Here is a 6,000-nt window from a genome sequence, read left to right as displayed (position 1 = left end):
GTCTTATGACAATGTGAAAAGTGTAACGGTTATAAAGAAGACGTTTTTGTATTTCAAACACTTCCGCTCAAACAATCGGTACTTATAACCAAACACGGTACGTAAAAAGTTGTTCTGACTTACTATTTGCGCTCACAAAAGCAACGACAGCACACACAATCAGTAAAACCTTCATCTTGAGTCTTCTTCTTGAACTTATATCACTTCAGTTGCTACTTTGCAATTTATAGCTACCTCTTTAATCCGCGCGGTCTTTACTATCAGTTTTCATTAAAACGCAGACTTAAAAAATTCTTTTGTTCTTAAAAAATTTGCAAATAAAAATTGCATAAGCGTTATAAATTTAAATTCTCGAAAATCTAGTGTTAGTTGCAATTTAAAGTTAATGGATAACTCATTCTTACTTTATGGCAATACGTTTATTGGGTCTGTGTTTTTGTCCCGAATTAGGAGCTAATTGGGTTAAATGGATTTATGCATATTTAGATTGTTAGTACTGCGAAATATCACGCAATTTTGTTACATAACAGTCAGTTTAAGATTTGAGTTGCTCTTACTTCAATTGTACATCAAAAGCAACAGAAGTTGAACTTTCTATTCGGAGTAGGAAAAAGTAGCTTAAAAATAAATCCAATATCAAAAGAAATTCAACTATTTAGGCAACTCGTACAATATAGAATTTTTATTTTGTTTAAACATTTTCCTAGTAAATTCCATCTTTACTACTCCAAGTTTTGACTTGATTATACCAATTCTTAAAACCACGCAAAGGTCTTCAATGATTCTTGAGAATATTTAACGTTTTTTTTTTTTATTTTGCTTTTATAACTGTTTGGCAAAATTCTTGTTTAGTATTACTTTTAGTTTAAGAGTAATTAAGAAATTATATTTAGGCATTTAATTGATCAATTTTATATGTTTAAGCTAAAGATTGAAAATCTTTAAACTAAATATATATTTGATTGAATGGCTTCATTTAAAATAATTTTTACCAGCTTAAAATAGAACTCTCAACACTAATTCAGCCGTTTTAGGGTTTCATGTATGTTTTTTATTTTATTCTGTCCAGTTTTCAAATCAATCTGGTTCGTTGGTTTGTTAATCGCCGAGAAAAATTTTTTTTTACTACGTTTTTTAAATATTTTAAATTCATAATTGAATAATACGCCTTTCTCCAACTTCTCTTATAGCTAATTAATCTTAAAGCCTTTTAATTAATGGTAGGCTCTGCAATCAGTGATTAGATTAATAAAATAAAATTTTGTGTACGTTTTTGCTTTTAGCAAATTTCCACTTGGGAAAAATTTTATCTTAAAATCCTCAGAAAAGCAGTTTCAAACGCCTAATCATTGAAGAGTGCAAGTCGAGATCATTAGTGATTGATGAAGCCCTCAACATGATACATCACAGAATGCTCTTTAGGAGTAATGGTACTATTTTGAACTGCCAGAAATGATACCTTGTACTAATCAATTTTATTGTCGTCGTCTGCTCCCAAACAAATCCAAACCATAATTTTACAACTTAATAGAACTATTTGAAAGTGTTAGTTATGCTCAAGACATTCAAAACAAAAGCTTCTTTAAGAAGTTACTGCTGAGTGTCCACATAGTTGAACGGTTTTTGGCATTGGTGTCCTTCGAACTGCCCTCCATGAATGGCACTTAGTTGAATATAAAGTGCATCTTGCCACTTGCACCTGTTTAAGTGGCTTAGAAGACCTTGCACAGCTAGTTAACTTACCCCGTAGAAGATATAGCTCCATCAGTGGAATAATATCTAAGATCATTTTGTCTTCTGGACCAGTGATGATTAAGAAAATATTGTATCGGCAGAAAAAGTTACCCAGTAAAAGGTACCAATCCATCAATGGAATGATATCCAAGATGAGGGTGTTTTATGGACCAGTGGTAAGGGGCAGGTAAATAATATTCCCAATTGTTTTAGCCTTTGCCAAAAACTACCCAACTACTCAAACAAAATAAGGCTTAATTGAACTAAGGATTCGTAGATTTTCTAAAGAAGAAAGGTTATTTTAGTCAATTTTGCACCAAGCGCATAGGTGGATGCTTGCGTTAAATTGAAGTACATAAATAAAGTTGGAAACCATCATATAATAAGCTGCAAGAAGTTTCGGTGCACTTGCATTAATTAGTGGCCAGATTTGCTGAATATTTAAAGTGATTTTCTGGCAAATGTTCTGAGACATCCGCAAAAGTTTACTTATATTCTTACCTAGAGATTACCTAGTTATATTCTAACCTAGAAGTCCAAATGTATTACTAGAATGACCTGACTTATTATTAGCTAGTAAAACAGCTGGTAACAGAGGACAAAGAATGAAATTGGAGGTTCTGAATACTTTTATAGCGTTCAAGGATGCTCATAGGATTTTATACAACCAGGGAAGCATAACAAATTGCATCCACAGCTTTGGATGTTGGTACAGTTGGTGAAAACAGATTGGTAATTGGCTTTAGATACAAAACTAGTTGATAAATACAAAACTAGTTGATGCTAAAATATAATTCTTTGTTAGAAAAAAATACTGGACAAAGTGATAAAAAGAAATAAAGGTCTAATGACTGAACTAATATATGAATTGATGAACCGAAGTCGTATGAAGAAAGCTATTGATTTGATAAGTTAATTCGCAAGCTGAATATTTCTAAAACAGCCATGGTGAGAAGCACTAGATCCAAAGGACTAAAACGAATCTAGAATGAAAGTTAGGATGTAAAATTTTTTAAAATTGCAAATTCTTTAAAAAAAAATTTCTTTTGCATTTATAAAAATATGGCGTAGGTCGAGAAGTTTTAAAAAAATTTAATAAATCTTCAATAGTAGTTCAGAATGCTGAAATTGGCATTAAAGGAGGCAAGTTATTAGAAGTTTCGGTTGTGAAGATGTTAGAGAAGAAAAAAGAAAAGATGAAAGAAATTGAAGTATCTGTTAAGGAAAATCTTAAATCTCAAGGTTTTGGAGAAGTTGCTATATTGTTTGGTAAAGTTATGAAACTTCGTTTTTAGTATCTCTTTTTGGCATAAATCTTAAGATCTCTTATTTGCATAAATCATAACAAAATTATCAATTAAATTTGTAGCTTATATATGGCTGACGAAAAAAAAACTATTTACTCAGATGTAGCTGATTTAAAAAAATTATTTCTAAATAAATTTTTTTAATATTTAAAAAGGAAAAGATAAAAAACGTTGAAATATATATGGATAAATAACTTAAACCTCAAGGCTTACGAGAAATAACTATATTTTATGGTTATTACGTTGTATGCAAAGACGAAATCATATGCTTTGCATAAATCTCATGATCTCTTATTATCTATTTGCATAATTCTCAAGGAAATCATCGATTAAACTTCGTAGCGTATATATTTCTGATGAAGAAAAGCAATTTACTCAGATTTTGCAAATTTTAAAAAATTTAGTTCTAAATAATCTCTCCAAATATTTAGAAAAGCCCTGGTGTTACATATGAATAAATATTGAGTTACAAGATATCTTTACTAATACAAGTGAGCGTTATCATATAATTGAAGATAGATTATCTAAAGCTGATGACATTGATTATGCTAATACAGTTAATGCTACTATAACTAATAATTGTTTAATGTATATTTTTAGCAATATCAAATACCAACTAGAAGGTCAAGAGATTGAAGCCTGGTATGTGTATTATGCTCGGTTTGCCAAAATACAAAGATAACTTTTCTAGGTCTCACGGGTTAAATTAGTTTTGGCATAGATATCAATAACACTAACGATTGTAGCTGATACAGGTTTTGCTTTAAGACATGCCTATCTTACTTAAGGTCTTGTTCCAAAATGTATATTTAGTTTTAAAGTACCTTTGTATCACATCTTCGGATTTTGTGTATGGCATTAAACATACTCTTACACTTACAAGAAAGTCTGATGATGGTGAAGTTCAAATTGAAAATTAGCTGCTGCTGAAAAAGTAGTACTGAATAGATTTTAATGGTTGATGCCAGGAGTTAGGCTCCTTAAACCTAATGGAGTTCAAGGTGACATTACCGACTGCTTATAGAATGAGACAGTGTGATCAGTTGGATGTACCTACTTCAATTAACTTTACTTGGAGACTCATTTGTAAAGATTTATAAAGTCATCACCATATATACTTAGATTTGTTTTGTTTGGATTTCAGACAGCCAAAGATATTGGTTATCAGTAGAATCCTGCCATATTTGATCATGTGAATCTGACCATCATTTAAGTAACATTAAATTCTAATAGATATCCTGCTACTGTCTATGACAGTTACTTTACCCAGCAAAGAATAATTCGTTTATATGGAGATGTTGTTTCATTCAGATCAAAGCTTTACATTTTGGATGAACCTGTATCAAATCCAAATATATAACCATCTATTTTCAAAATTATATTCCTAATCTTTGTTCTTATTGTTTTCAAGCAAGTAGAAAGAATTTAGTGATTGCAACTGATTCTCACTAGTGTTGTGACCAAAACTAAAAATTGTAACTAACTTAACTAAAAAAATCGTAACTAAATTTAGTCGACTAACGTTTTAGTCTAACTAATTTTAGTCGACTAACATTTCAGTCAAAATAAATTTAGTCGACTAACTTTTTAGTCTAACTAAAATTAGTCGATTAACTTTGTAGTCTAACTGAATTTAGTTGGAATACCTTTTAGTTTAACTAAATTTGGTCTACTAAATTTTTAATTTGCCAAAAATATATTGTTACTGTTACCCAAAAAATACTTTTTCAAAATCTTCTTATGCGTTAGTTATGAAGTGGTTTGAGCGCCATGTTTTTAATTACAAATAGCTATAAGTTACAAATTACATCTGCTATGTCTTTGAAAGGTGTGTTATGTGCAGAAGCATTTTCGGATTTCCTTTATATAATACCTGCAATGATTTTTTGAGGTAATAATACCTAATTTATTTCGTTCTACACTCATAAAAACGCCCATATTTACAATCACTACATTAAGATTGAAACAGTTAGGCAATTAATGTTTTTTATTATTTCTTTATTGTGTAATTGAACATATATCTTTTTCAACTCTAAATTTTGTTTTTCTTTTAAAAATTATCATTAAAATGCTAATAACTAATTATGTTTTCGGTATAAAATATCAACTATTTTTGACGGAGTTGTTCTGCTTACAAACTACTTTTTATTTAATTCAATAAAAGAAAATTTCAGGCAATACTAGGTACAAGTAAAGCAACTTTATTACCTAATTGTCAAAAATTATATTAGGTACAAAACAATAAATTTTGATGAATCTCTTTAAATTGATTTATTTGTCATAACTCATATTATGTTTATATAATTTCATGGTATAGGTTATTCAGTTTTTTTTAGCACTAAATCTTGTAATGTAACTTTGCAAGATGGTATACATACACTATCTTATGAACACTACACACTCTTTCAGAGATAAAAAAAAAATTATAAAAAATATGTATTGCATGAAATGTAAAAAAGTTACTCAATCTGATGGTGAAGAGTTTAAACTTTCTAATAAAGGTCGTAACATGTAAAGAGAAAGATGTAAAGTAAGTGGTAGTATAAAAACTCGATTTGTGAGTACTTCACCCAATTACTCTTCCTTAGTTAAAACCACTACAAATGACTTAAAGGCTGAAAGTAGATCAATATTAAATTCTATTATTAACAAACTACCGTTTGAAATGCGTTTACCCGGTCATAACTTTAAAGGATTTGGTACAAAACTAGATAAAAGATTGAATGTTGATTTTACTCCTGAAGAATGGAGTAAACATATAAATAGAGTTGATAATGCTGCATACCATCATGATGTGTGCTATCTACTGAATAAAGACACATCTATATAACGTACGTAATAAATAATTTTTTGAAGAAATGGATAGTATTGATAATCCTTCATCTAGAGAAAAATTGGACTAGTCTATTGTTGAAAAGATTATTAGAAAGATAATGAAGCTTGGAATGCGAATGTTAAG

Source organism: Hydra viridissima, unplaced genomic scaffold, assembly GCF_058129835.1.
Source record: "Hydra viridissima isolate aposymbiotic clone 2 unplaced genomic scaffold, HvirCarnegie_v1 scaffold_15, whole genome shotgun sequence".
Classification (NCBI taxonomy): Eukaryota; Metazoa; Cnidaria; class Hydrozoa; order Anthoathecata; family Hydridae; genus Hydra; species Hydra viridissima.
The sequence above is the reverse complement of the archived record's forward strand: the minus strand, read 5'-3'. Positions refer to the sequence as shown.